Below are 15369 nucleotides of genomic sequence, written 5' to 3'. Positions count from 1 at the left end.
AGGAGAGAGAGGCTGGAGCCAGGAGTCTGGAACAAGCATGACAGAATTTGAATTATAGAAGCAGCGCAGCAAAGAGGCAAAGAGGCAAAGAGGGGAGGCGCAGGGGAGGGGGATGTCTTTGTGTGTGTGTGGGGGGGGGGGGGGGGGGGTGCGTGTGTGTGTGTGTGTGAGGGGGGGGGGGGGGGTGCGTGCGTGCGTGTGTGTGTCGGGAAAAAAAGAAGGAAATAATTGAATTATCCAGCAGAGGTGGCTGTTGTTTTGACGGCATCGTTGAAATGTTTGAGAAAGTGTTGCATAGCTTATTTTTAATTGAAACGGGTGTGCTGATTGGTGAAACGGAAGAAATACGGTTTTATGTGGCACAACATCCAATTAGGAAGAAAAGATGAAACCGATTAAAATAACCTTCCAACCACTTTGAGCACCTATTCATTGAGTCACAATCCAAATCTAATGACAATTGGTGCCTCCAAATATTCCTTGCACTTCAATCTGAGCATTTTCCAACTCTGCTGTTCACAGTGGTTCTCGTACAGTCTAGTTTTTGTGATAACGATGACATGACGTAACGATTTCATTGACAGCCCTTTTCTCATGACGATAACATGATGGAGATGAGCTAAACATGGCTCTTTGATAACTAAAACATGACAACAGCATGCCGATCTTCTTTTGAAGGTAAGTTGGAACAAGTCCTCAATGTATTTTATACATACTGTATGTTATTTGACAATTAGCTTGTGATAGTTTTCATAGTAAGATTAAATTTTTCACAGGGCTCCTGGTGCTGGTGTTCGCTAGCTTCATGGTTTAAGTTAGCTTTAAGTTGATGTCAATTAATTAGCTTACATGGGTTGCTGATAAGTGTAGAATATGCAGGGATTTTTGGCAAGGGAGTAATTCATTCGGACATCATTGTTTACAGAATTGGGGAGCGGCGCCATTGCTAATTTAGCAGAGACATTCGGATTATTTATTTATTTATTTTACAGGACAACAAGACATCACGATGAATCAAATGAGAGCGAGCAGGAAGTACTAACATCCCCTCCCATAGATAGTATTCATTGACGTCACGGGATTGCAAGTCGGCCCCTCCTGGTGGGTCAACTTTCCAGTGGACTCAGCTGTGTTTCTATTGTGTTTACACCGGATGATCTTTTGTTATTGATGAATGTCACCCCTGTTAGAAATCATTTCTTTGATTTCTGCGTGTTCAAATAAAATTCAAAGTTGAAGTCAATGTTTTATTATTAACAATGTTAATAATCCAACACCCCCCAGCTTCCTCTAACGTTACTTGTGTAAGACGTATGCAGAAGGTTTAGCTCGATCAACTCTCCTTGCAGCAGTACACGTTGAAACGTTTGATTAGTGGAATCGATTGGATTACAAACATTTGCCACTGCCCGGACCAGACAACATCACGTATGCTCTGAGGTAGGATGGCTCAATCCCAAAACACGGACATTTTTTTGTCTTCTGTACTTTAGTCTTTTATTGGTTGCTTTGTGCATTTATCATTTGTGAATTTGAGGCAAAGAATCTTGTTTTATTTTGCAACCCAGTTAGCAAGTTCGCTAGCTACTACCGCGAGCATGTTACTACAAAAACAACAACATTGTTGACTCATCACTTATTTTCGCACACTTCTGGGCTGCTGGAAAAAGAAAATAGAGACCTTAAAAAGGGTATTTGGAGAAATCTCAAAATCGTACATCTTGACCACCAGATCTATTTGTAGCCAGAGCCAGCGACTCACATATATCACAATCGCATTATGGTAAAAATTATTTTTACCATCTTACAATGACAATTACCTTAATGAAAATCATCAGAACACACTTTGGTAGACTTTGTCGGTTGGAAATCCTTTTCGATTTACCTTTGCAATTCTCACCGAGTCTCCTGACACTCCTTTGCCCGTTCTGTGAACGGCACACAATGTTGGCACAACACGTAATGTGAATACTATCTATAATCACTATAATGTCTAGCTGAACACTGAAGTTAGCGTTCATGCTAGGAGGGTTAGCTACAGCAACTAGGGAGCACACAGAGCAGAACCGGGCAGTGTTACTCATCTGCATGGTGGAAACTTGAGTGACGACGACAACAGCGAGGTCACCGGTACGGTTGCCTGAGTCTCAGGCTACTTGCAGATAGGTGGGTAACCGTGCTTTATGTAGTTACCTCTCCAAGCACTAATGTTAACTTCACTGCCAAGCTTGACATCAGTGCTCTTTTGAGATGAATGAATGCACATAGTACTACACCATTGTTTTTAGTTTGTCTTTAGAATTTAGGATGAACTGCCACTTTTAAGTGACAGAAAATATTTATGAATACTGTTTCATTTCTGAGGAGTAATTCTCGTAATGTCCCGTGTCGCGAGATCTCGTAATTTTGAGGAGCCCATGAAATGTCGCAAGAGGTTTGTTTAATGAAGATGAATGCATTGGTACGATTACTTTAAAAACGTATCTCTTCCCTCATTTGGCGGGATCGCACATTTAGTGTTGTGTAGTGTGTGTGCGCTTACAACTCATGTATGCACCAGACGGATAGAACCAATTTGAATGACGACATGCACCCTATGCCACTTGATGCCCGTGGTGGCCTTGGCTCTATAGTTAAATTGCTTTGTGATTTAAAAGACTTGTTATCTCCTCAGGAGGCAGTTCCGACACTGTTGGAGCCATACTACAGTGTTCTTTGTTTTTCCTTTTCTGCGTGTGACTCCTCGGTTTGACCATGGTGGCGCATGGACCCCCAGGAAATAATTAAATCATGCCCAAGGTAATGAGCGTCAGGTGTGTGTGAACCTTGGAGGCAAACAGTTTTTTTGACTTAAATATAGAGTCTTTCCAAAAAGACGCTATTTTTGTTGAGGGGTGAACCGGTGAGGACTCTTCGGACACGTGATCATTGTCGTTGTTGTTGTTTTTGTATATGGAAAGGATCGTGTTGTGCTTTTGACATCAATTTGAAAGGATTGGACTTTATGGAAATTAAATTGTTTTTGAGCTAAGAGTCCTCGCCAGTTCACCCCTCAACAAATATAGCGTCTTATTGGAAAGACTCTATAGACACAAAAACAAGTGGGCCCTGTACTGCCTACTTCCTTTACTTTGTGACCGGGCGGGGTCACAAGACTACTGGAAATGCGAAAAAAGTGTTTCCATTGCACTTTTGCAAAATACTTCTATTTCGACGCGTCTCAAAAATCACCTGATGAGAGTGTAAAACCTTCTTTGCAATATGTAAGAGTTTTATTTTTATTTTTTTTTGCTTTTCCATTACCAGTTTGCTATTGCAAAACTTACATTTTGTGTTATTCTGAGAGTAATGGAAACATACTTACTGTTTAGCTTGAAGCACATTAAATCTAGGTTAAAGAAGTCTGAACTAAAATGATACAGAACTGAATAAAATGTGACTAAAACTGACAATAAGCCATTCAAAGGACTAAAACAAGCATGAAAGACCCTATTCTCCAGGACCTCTAAATCGACCTAACCTGTGAAGTTGAGGAGTGTGATCATCCTGTAGATGGAATACACTCTCTGGTCCCCATTCTTACAAAAGGAGACCACCGGCCCAGTGGCCAATATGTACAATCTGTCCCCGATGTCCATGCAAGGTTGCAGATGTGTGCCAACCAAGACAGCAGTACAACAACCACAGACTTGAAGGACTCCACCCCCTGGGGCCCTGCCCCTGAAGAGTTTTTTTTTTAAACCACTTTGGCCATCTTAACCCCAGAGATAGCAAAGCCCTTCTCAGAACCCCACAGTCTGCTTCCTCATTGGAAGGCATGTCTGCGGAATTAAGGAGGTTTTCAAAGTACTCGACCCCCTGACGGACAATATCCTTTGTCAAGGTTAGTCGCACACCAGTCCCACTAGATACAGGACTCTATTTTTGAAGACAGAGTATAAATTCCAGGAGATCCTGGCTTAACAGTCTCTGCCAAGCTCGGTGTGCTGATGCAATAAGGGAGTGTCAATCGAGATGCTCCTGAAGTGACAATTTTGGTGGTGCCAAGTCTACACAGAACATGTCTAAGTGTTGGCGGCAGCTAGCCTGTCAGAAACCATGCCACATAATAATAATATTTTATTTTATTTTATTATTATTTAAATCAAACTACTCTGCGCCGCACAGCATCTTTGTGGCAGGTCTATTCATGCCCACTTCATGGTGCAGTGTGCACCGCCATGTTAAGACTCAAGTGTGCAACTAGTGCACCATTTTTAAATGGAATGAGGAGCAGCTTTGATTGACCATGATTGAAGTCCTCTGTGATTGCTCTAACAGTATTGCAGACCACCCTCTGGCCTTTGCTCGTCTGTGAAATTACCAACACTGGGTCTAATCCACCTCCGCACAGAGTTATGCCACATGCTACATAGGATTTACGCCTTTCATGAAAATAGAGTCCAAAATGTTGTTGCTGCACTGCTTCCCCCTCCTAAGCCGTCAGATGTTGTATCACACTTTTCTCAAAGCCATCTGGAAGTCATTATCTATACATTGCTCAACTCCTCCCACTCCCAAATTTTTGCCTGAATGACTACCTAAACCGCATTTTACAAACCCTTGGTTATGACTTGGTGTAAAATGCAAATAAAACAGAATACAATGATTAGCAAATCTTTTCAACCTTTAGTCAGTATAATGCACTACAAAGACAAGGTTGTTTTTTTTTCAAACTGTTGACTTTTTTTTTTATTATCAATTTTTTTTATTATCTAATTTTGACTTAGAATAATGCAGAATGTTTCCAAAAAGCAGGGTCAAGTTGAACAAACGATATTTAAAAAATTGTTTTGAACATTACACAGGTGAATTACTTTATTGGAAACAGGTAAGTGTCACGGTTAAGTATGAAAAGGTGCATGCTGCAAAGGCTCAGTTGTTCACAAGCAAGGATGGAGTGACGTTCATTACTTTGTGAACAGCTGTATATAGTCAATGCAGAGGTGCAAATCTACCAACACAAATCAGTCGAAGAAGCAATTAACCAATAAAATCAGCAGTGAGCCCACTGTGCACATGAGATACACCGCTAAATGAAGCCTAGCTAAGCGGGCATCTGATGGCCAAATGGGCGACACGATGGACAATATCACTGTATATAACGGCAGCCCTGACAGAAGCTAGAGAGATGACAAAATTCCGCAGACGAAGAGGCTGTTCACCCGCGGCCCTAATTGAGTAGTAAAAAAATAAATAAAAAGAAGTTGACTAGTAATTTTACAATGCTGGTTTTTGTTTACTGCACTTATTTTTAAATAAATAGATGTGTGCAGTCCTTTATGCTAGTTATTTCTTTGTATTTTTTTCCAGTTATATCATTTTTAATTGATATTTACTTGAACAAGTATGATTGAATTAGGACCAAGTACTTTTTACATTAGTAGATTTTTCCACAAATACTTTTACTCAAGTAAAAAAAATTACAGTGTGTGTGTGTACTTTATCCACCACTGGTAATATTTTTCTTTCACTTCCACTAACACTTCCAATTCCCTCACTTCAAACTTAATTTTGCACTTGCAGTACAACTGCAAGTAAGATGAGTGTGGTGGTGGTGGTAATTATGTGCCCTGATGAAGTCAGTACAAAATAACACTTTGGGTCAAAATGCAGCCAAACAACATGGAAAAATGCCCCCTCCCGTGGAGAATAATAGCAAAAGGATGCTTTACTAATACATTTCAGTAGTGAATGATGACAACGGACATAAAGAGTAGAAATAAATAAAACAATTCAGCTGACACAGATGCCGAAATGTTACCTGCAACACAGTATCACAGTGAAACGGTATGATGAAAGACAGATTCTGGTCTCTGGATATTTTCTGCATAAAGTGACCAATTGTATAACACAGAAAGAGTGCCTTTCTTTTTTTCTTTTTTTAAAAGATATCACTTTACTAATTAGACTGGGCTTCGAATACAAAATATGAACAGAATCTGAACACTTGATTATTAATTCAGGACCATGCAAAAAACATGACTTACCACCGTGCATGTGTCACGACTGTTTCCTGCTGCAGCCTGCACATGCCACTCTATTCTTGTGACAGCCACTCCTGCCAAGATTTTTAATTGCCTGACTGTGTAAAATTGGCATACAAAAACATTTATAAAAACATATTGGGGCCACGAAGAGACAGAAACTTGCACTTGCCAATTATAAGCCTCCTCAACCCTGTTAGTGAGAGATTGACAGCAGCCTCCAACACAACCTGAAGCTAAACAGGGTCAAAACCATAGAGATGATACTAGTGGACTTCAGGACACATCCTTTGCCATAGCTGCCACTCACGCTTTTCAAATGCAGTGTCAACTGTTGATACCTTCTTTTTCCTGCGAATTTGAGTCTCTAGGGACATGAAATGGGAGGCCAACATCAACTTCATCGTGGAAAAATCCCTGCTGAGGAAGCATGGCCTGCGACAGGAGCTGTTGAGGCAGTTCCATATAGCAGTCATTGAATCAGTCCTGTGTTCATTCTTGGCAGTCTGGTTTGCTGCTGCAACAAAGAAGGACAAAATCCAGCTGCAAAATTACCACACTACTGGCCACTTTTTGAATGGGAAATAGGCAAATTCAGCAATTATGACAATGACATTATTGAAATCAATATGAAGTGCTGTAAAAAACAGACCAGAGTATGACGCCGTATTAGGGCCATATATATATAGAACTGCCTCAACAGCTCCTGTCGCAGGCCATGCTTCCTCAGCAGGGCTTTTTCCACGGTGAAGTTGATGTTGGCCTCCCATTTCATGTCCCGAGAGACTAAAATTTGCAGGAAAAAGAACGTATCAACAGTTGTCAGAGGGTGCTAGAACTGCACAAATAGAAATCAACCTGACTTTTTACAAAGATGTGCTGCTTTTAATATCGTGATATGACGACAACGATATATTGTGGCAGTTTTAATAACGCAATATCACGATATCGCCGTTATTCAAACATCACATTACGATATTATCACAATATGAAGCTCACGATAAGACAATTATCACGATATTGTGGGGAGGTTGGCAACATTAAAAAAAAGGTCACAATATTGTAAAACAAAGCAAAAGAGAGAGCTCATACTAAATAAAAGTAAAATATTGTGATTTTGTACATAACAGCAGAGGTGGGTAGAGTAGCCAAAAAATGTACTCAAGTAAGAGTAGCGTTACTTCAAAATAATATTACTCAAGTAAAAGTAAAAAGTAGTCATAAAAAAAATCACTCAAGTACAAGAAAAAAGGTATTTGTTAAAAAAAATACTCAAGTAATGAGTTACTGCTTGAACAAGAAGTCTGATTTATTTTAAATAAAAACAATGTCATCAAACAGACAAAAACATAAAATTATGTGCTAATGCTGGCATCTTCAAATCATAAAATAAAAAAATGTAAAAACTTTTTGAGCTCGAACAACAGTGCAAGCAGACAAGTAAGTAGCCCAAGCATGCACAATCCATTCACAAATTGTGGCGTAACTCACTCGGCGCTGCCTCCCAGTCTAACAACCATAGGTGGCAGTTTCTTAAAGCGAACGCACTAAGACGTCATCTTTCAGTTGACTCTTTCGGGTTCTCATCATGACTGCAAGTCTTAAACCAGGGCCGCATTTTTTGTATATAAAGCAATGTGTCCGCTAGTGATGGGATTTCAGTGAGGAACCGTTCACCGAAAAGAGCCGTTCAAAAGACTGGCTCTTTTATGCTTTTTTTGAATCATCAATGTTTTACTCATAAAATCAGCGCTGAGTCATACATCGCAGTTCATGTCATCTTTAGTGTATACAGTATACTTTAAGTGTATAGGAGTTAGTTAAGAGATTAAACATGGTCTTCTAAAATATTTTAAGTTTTGATGACGTAGGTTGATGTCAGAGTAGGTGGTACATTCGGCATGTTGGCACTTACTTGCGAATGCACATACACGTTCCTCCCCATATTGACTCGGTTCACAAGCATATTACGTTCCCCTTCATCTGACGATTGGCGTGGATTTTAATCATAGAAGGGCCAAAACATCCCTTGTGAAAATTAAACTGCACTAAAAAACTAGCCACCAGAGGGTGTTAGAATCGCACAAATAGAAATCAACCTGACTTTTTTAACATATGTGCTGCTTTTTGTATCATGACATGACGACCACATTTTGGCAGTTTCAATATCACGACATTGCCGTTATCGTTACATCCCTATTAGGCAGTGTGTATAAAGAATAAAAGTGCAAGTATCTATGGCATCTTATTCTCAGATTTTTTAAAGCAAATTAAGTCCATCCATCCATCATCTACCGCATATCTGGGGTCAGGTCGCGGGGGCTGCAGCTTTAGCAGGGAAGCCCTGACTTCCCTCTTCTCAGCCACTTCAACCAGCTCCTCCGATGGGATCCCAAGGTGTTCCTAGGCCAGCCGAGAAACATAGTCTCTCCAGCGTGTCCTAGGTCGCGGTGGGACATGACCGGAACACTTTTCAGGTAGGCGTCCAGGAGGCATCTGAACCAGATGCCCAAGACTCCTCAACTGGTTCCTCTCAACGCGAAGGAGTAGCTGCTCGACACTGAGTCTCTCCAGGATGATCGAGCTTCTCACCCTATCTCTAAGGGAGAGCCCGGACACCCTGCGGAGGAAACTCATTTTGGCCGCTTGTATCCGGGATCTTGTTCTTTTGGTCACAATCCGCAGCTCGTGACCATAGGTGAGGGTAGGAACGTAGATCAAATGGTAAATAAACCACAACGAACCGATACAAAGTCTGCATCACTGCAGACGCTGCACCGATCCGCCTGTCGATTTCCCGCTCCAACCTACCCTCACTCGTGAACAAGTCCCCAATATACTTGAACTCCTCCACCTGGGGCAGGATCTCATCCCCGACCCGGAGAGGGCACTCCACCCATTTCAGACTGAGGATCATAGTCTCAGATTTGGAGGTGCTGATCTTCATCCCAACCGCTTCACACATGGCTGCGAACCGCTCCAGTGAGAGTTGAAGATCACGGCTTGAAGAAGCCAACAGCACCACATCATCTGCAAAAAGCAGAGATGCAATGTTGAGGCTACCAAGCCAGAACACCTCAATGCCTCGGCTGCGCCTATAAATTCTGTCCATAAAAGTTATGAACAGAATCGGTGACAAAGGGCAACCTTGATGGAGTCCAACCCTCACTGGAAACAAATTTGACTTACTGCCGGCAATGCAGACCAAACTCTGATATCGGTCGTACTGAGACCGAACAGCTCATATCAGGGGGCTCGGTACCCCTTATTCCCGAAGCACCCCCCACAGGACTCCCAGAGGGACACAGTCAAACGCCTTCTTGTATAGTCCACAAAGCACATGTGGACTGGTTGGGCGAACTCCCATGCACCCTCAAGGATCCTGCCGAGGGTGTAGAGCTGGTCCACTGATCCATAACCGGGACGAAAACCATACTGCTCCTCCTGAATCCGAGATTCCACTTCCCGACTGACCCTCCTCTCCAGCACCCCTGAATAGACCTGACCAGGAAGGCTGAGGAGTGTCATCCCTCTATAGTTGGAACACACCCTCCGGTCCCCCTCCTTAAAAAGGGGGACCACCACTTCGGTCTGCCAATCCAGAGGCACTGTCCCAGATGTCCACGCAATGTTGTAGAGGCGTGTCAACTACGATAGCCCCATAACATCCAGAGCCTTTAGGTGGATCTCATCCACCCCCGGAGTCATGCCACCGAGGAGCTTTCCAACCACCCCAGTGACTTCGACCCCAGAGATAGGGGAGCCCACCTCAGAGTCCTCAGACCCAGCTTCCTCAAAGGAAGACATGTCGGTGGAATTAAGGAGGTCTTCAAAATATTCTCCCCACTGATTCACGACGTCCCGAGTCGAGGTCAGCAGCACCCCATCTCCACTATACACAGTGTTAATGGTGCACGGCTTTCCTCTCCTGAGACACCGGATGGTGGACCAGAATTTCTTCGAAGCCGTCCGGAAGTTGTTCTCCATGGCCTCACCGAACTCCTCCCATGTCCAAGTTTTTGCCTCAGCGACCGCCGAAGCTGCATTCCACTTGGCCAGCTGGTACCTGTCAGCTGCTTCCTGAGTCCCACATGCCAAAAAGGCCCAATAGGACTCCTTCTTCAGCTTCACGGCATCCCTTACCACTGGTGTCCACCAGCGGGTTCGAGGATTGCCGCCACGACAGGCACCAACCACCTTACGGCCACAGCTCAGGATCAGCTGCCTCAATGGAGGCGCAGAACATGGTTCACTCAGACTCAATATCCTCCCCCCGAGAGAAGTTCTGCCGGAGGTGGGTGTTGAAACTCTTTCTCATCATCTCATGACAATCATGTTCCCAGCAGACCCTCACAATACGTTTGGGTCTGCAAGGTCAGACAAGCATTTTACTCTGCCATCAGAGCCAACACACCACCAGGTGATGATCAGTTTACAGCTCCACCCCTCTCTTCACCCGAGTGTCCAACACACGCGGCCGCAAATCCGATGACACGACTACAAAGTCGATAATGTGCCAAATGCACATATGGACACCCTTGTGTTTGAACATGGTGTTTGTTATGGACAGTCCGTGGCGAGCACGGAAACCAATAACAAAACACCGCTCGGGTTCTGATCAGAAGGCCGTTCATCCCAATCATGCCCCTCCAGGTCTTACTGTCATTGCCCATGTGAGCGTTTAAGTCCCTCAGCAGAACAAGGGAGTCCCCAGAGGGAGCGCTCTCCAGCACACCATCCAAGGATTCCATAAAGGGTGGGTACTCTGAGCTGCTGTTCGGTGCATAAGCACAAACAACAGTCAGGACCCGTCCCCACCCACCCGCAGGTGGAGGGAGGCTACCATCTCGTCCACCGGGGTAAACCCCAACGTACAGGCGCTTAAGTATGCACACACCTGCTCTGTGCCTCTCCATAGTGAAAGAGAGTCCAACCCCTCTTGAGAGGATTGGTACCAGAACCCAAGCTGTATGTGGAGGTGAGTCCGACTATATCTAGTCGGAACTTCTCGGCCTCACACAACAGCTTGGGCTCCTTCCCTGCCAGAAAGCTGACATTCCATGTCCCCAGAGCTCCGGGGGTCGGACCGCCAAGGTCCGCGCCCAGCTCACTGCGCACCCAAATCTTTGGCCCCTCCCACAGGCTTTGAGCCCATGGGAAGGGGGACCCACGTTGCCTTTTTGGGCTGTGCCCAGCCGGGCCCCATGGGTATACGCTCAGCCACCAGACGAGCGCCTTTGAGCCCCGCCTCCAGTGCAAATTAAGTATCAATATAAAAATACAGCCTGGGAAGTGCCATTATCTAGTGACATGATCGCTAAAACGTATCTGGTATACAAACAACGGTCACCTTCGTTCATTTGAATGGGAGTTTGCTGATGTAACGGGCAAGAAAAATGCTGTCTTGTATCGACAAATACTGTGCCAATTCCGTTCTGCGTAATCTTAGCATGTCAGGTTTCATGACCTTCCTTGGATGGGTGGCCTCTCCCAAATGTAAGCACGCTGAGCACAACAAAATATATTGGGTGGAGCAAGTAAAATTTGGCCGGATGTTTACTGTCCAGGTTAGGGACCGTCCACAAATGACATATTCCAGGGTGACGTATGTAAATGGTAAATCGTAGGGATGTGAATTGCCTAGTACCTGGCGATTCGATTCGTATCATGATTCATAGGTCACGATTCGATTTGATACCGATAAATCCCAATGTGAATCTATAAATTCAGCCAATAACTGCGCCACTGCATTTAATAAACAGGTTGCAGTCTGTTTCATGTTTGAACATGTCAAGAAGGCAAAATATGGGTGGAGAACCCAGTCGCAGGGAAGCAGGGCAAGGAGGCAAAAGTGATGTATAAAAAAGGACTTTAATTACTACAAAACATAAGCGAACTCCAAATGGCAAGTGAAAACAAAACGGGGGGGGGGGGGGGCAACAAGGCAAAAACTGGTAGCATGACGGGATGAAAATGACAATGAACCAACACAGACAAAGGGGAGACAGGAGACTAAATACACACACGCTAATGACACAACAAGACACACCTGGGGCAAGACACAAGTGGCTGAGGGCACTGATTGGTTGACACGAGGAAGGGCAGGATTACATTTAACAAGACCAAGGGAGACACACAAGGAAAAACAGAACCCAAACATGACAGAACAGCACTGAAATAAAAATATTAAGGCTTAATGTTCCATTAATATAACATTCTTCCATGCCTAACATTCTAGTATCACTACTCAGGTCTTTTCCACTCCAGTTAGTAATTGACTTTCTTTCTCTTTTTTTCTTTTTTTTTGATGAATGCAGTAAGATTACCCCCATCTGATTCGGTTTATCTGTTCATGTACACATTTAAGCTGTCCTGATAGCTTGGCAGGTCAATGTATGTTGATTGTTGTCATGCCCCATCACTCACATGCACACACACACGTAAACACACACACAGTCATACACTATATGAACCCACCAACCTGCCAAAGCTCCCCCATCCTGAAACTATTGCTTGTCAGAGGACTTTTTCACAGGGAAGCAAAGAGAAAAGGAGGGAAGGTGAGGTTGAGTGTGTGTGTACGTATGTGTGCATGCGTGTGTGTTTTAAAGGGGAGGGGGACATTCCAGAGTAGGCAGACAAAAAGAGAAACAGAGAGGGACAGACATCATTGTAATGGCATGCAACTCGACACTCTTGCATACTGAATATTCGCTTTTTTCCATCAACCCAGAACAGTGAAGTCGTTTAGCTGATCCAGCCCAGCTTTCCCTCTCTTTCTGCTTTCACTCCCTACCTCTTTTTTTTCTTTCCTTTTTTCACACATACACACACACACATTGTGCAAATGTAACCTTTTGCGAGCCCCCACCCCTCCCACTCCCCATCCCTAGGAAGTTGGCTAGCCACTTTACTGCCAAGAAATATGAAAAACTGGCAGGCTGCCCGTTTCATCTGCAAACACACAGCAAAGGGGAGGGAGGATGGAAGCAGCATGAGATGGAGGGAGGCGGGCGGGCGAGGGAGGGAGGGAAGGGTGGAGGTGACACAGAGGAGAAGGAAACACTGCTGCTGCGCTTTGCCACGAGGAAGAAAAAGAATCAAAGGAGCCGAGTGGAGCAAACAGAAAACGAGCTGCAGTGAGATAAGGATGGAATTTACATGCACAGAAAGAAGCTACATTACTGACTCAAGATAACCCAAATGTGAACATTCTCTTAATAGCAGCACGCAATCACGCAACTGAGTAAAACACTTGTTTATACATCAGAATGAAACACGAGGTACATGTTCTTATTTGCACATAGATGAACAGATTGAATTCATGGGAAAATGTTTTCATGATGACATATTTTCAAATCACAGCCTACCTCCATTATATATTGAAAAACAACAAACACTTATGAGGAAAACAGAATATCTTTTGGTAGCCAAGCAAAAGCGACTGAGTTTGTGTGATCACAACTAGTTTGAAACTTTAGAATCAAGGTCAAGAGGTCATTTTGGATGGTACATAATTTTGTACAAAATTAGCACCGAAACGTTTTAGTGCACCAAAGTTTACAATTCAGGTATCAGGTATTCATGTATCAGTTTCTTGAAATTGAAGTAACAAGGTTAATCAGTACAACATTCCTAATTGTATGTATAACAGCTAGTGTGACAGCACATATTTAGCTCAGCAACATCATGGGTTCTATTCATTTGTAGAAGGCGCAGCTGCACTCGAGCGTAAAAACTGGCGCTTTCAGATGTTCTTTTATGTGCTTGTTTTGGAGATAATTTGGTTGGTCTCTGTGAGCCAGGCTAGTCTTTCAGCAAATTTATATATCTATATTTATATATTCCTATGATTCCTATTTAGGGTGTTAAAAAAAAATCAATGTGGCGATATATCGCGACATTACAGCGCACAATCCTCCTACCGATTCAATATGTGGCCAAATCTATGCTTAAACATAAATTTTTGATGGAAATATTCAACAAAAAGTCTTACTTATACTGCATTCACACCAAAACCGGGGGGAGGCGTTTCGGCGGCGCGTTTGCATTGTAGTCAATGTACTTCACGTGGACTGGAAAGAAAGGGCGTGGGGCGGCGCGGAGGACGCGTTTGGAGCGCTGGGACGCGGTGCGGCGCAGCGAAATCCGCACATTGGTGACGAAAATCCGCACAGCAACATGTTCGCCAAAGTTTAAAATGTTTAACTTTTTAGCATTTCGCCTCGCAGTAGCCAATCGGCTTCAAATACCGGCTACGTCACACACAGCGTCCTGTCTGTCGTCACCCCGAGCACAACAACAAGGCCAACCGGGACCGAATGGTGAGCAAGGAAGTAGCATACAAGTGCTGGTAAATGTATTTACTTGCTGTTGAACTGTACCGAGGTAGCAGCAGTGTTTATCATCCATGCCAAAGTTATTTAGCGCAACTGCAGGCCGCCCGATTGCCACTAAAAAAGCGGAAGTGCTATCACGTACCTCAAGAACCTCTCGCTGCTGGAGAAAATAGTGCCCAGGAAAGAAGTGGAAGTAGTCGGCGGTGCTCTCTTTTTGTTGACTTGTAAAGTGCTCTGCAGTCGTTCACCAAGGGACACGCCTCCTCCTCTACGGTGTGCGTGAATGCATGAATGAGTTCCAAAAAACTCTACGTGGTGAAACACTAGCGAAGGAAGCGTTCCAGATCGCCTTTTCGGTTTTGGTGTGAATGTAGCATTAAGGTTAGAATTCACACTTAAAGCATGGAAGAATGTTATATTATTGGTACATTAAGCCTTAATATTTTATTTTAATGCTGTTCAAACATGAAACTAATTGCAACCTAACCGTTATAAACCTGAAGTTTTCGATAAATAAATACATTTTCATACAAATCTTACAGTGTACATGTGCAGGTTTACTAATAAGGTTTTTAAAATTTGAGTTTTTTTTGTTGTTGTTGCAATAATCGACTAATAGATATCGGGATTTATCGGTATTGAATCGTGATACGGATCGAATCACCAGGTAGTAGGCACCCCTAATTCCTATGGCTCATCTAAAGTTTACATCTGCTGGAATCACGATTAAGTTTTTGAGTACATTTATGGTGGATATCATATTTCATTCATAAATGTGTCAATTGTGTGCATTGTATTCTTTGAATCATTGTAGAAATCAATTTATTATATTAATATGTATTAGCAATGATAATATAACACCTTATTGTTTCAAGTGGTGCAACGGATCACAAAAGTCACGGTTCGGATCAGATCACGGATTTGAGTCACTGATCGGATCGTTTTTTTGGATCAGCAAAAAAAAAAAGACAGAAATAGTGCTTTGTCATTTATTTTGTAAAATG

General features: G+C 43.2%; 1 pseudogene; it reads right to left on the bottom strand.

Annotated features, from left to right (window-relative positions):
• Nucleotides 1-6353: 6353 nt before the first annotated feature.
• On the bottom strand, nucleotides 6354-12525 carry LOC147162278 (uncharacterized; annotated as a pseudogene).
• Between the last annotated feature and the right edge of the window lie 2844 nt (nucleotides 12526-15369).

This window comes from Leptonotus elevatus, chromosome 15 (assembly GCF_054856555.1).
Source record: "Leptonotus elevatus isolate MCC_2025b chromosome 15, RoL_Lele_1.0, whole genome shotgun sequence".
Taxonomy (NCBI): domain Eukaryota; kingdom Metazoa; phylum Chordata; class Actinopteri; order Syngnathiformes; family Syngnathidae; genus Leptonotus; species Leptonotus elevatus.
Note: the sequence above shows the minus strand (reverse complement) of the source record. Positions and strands in the feature narration are given on the sequence as shown.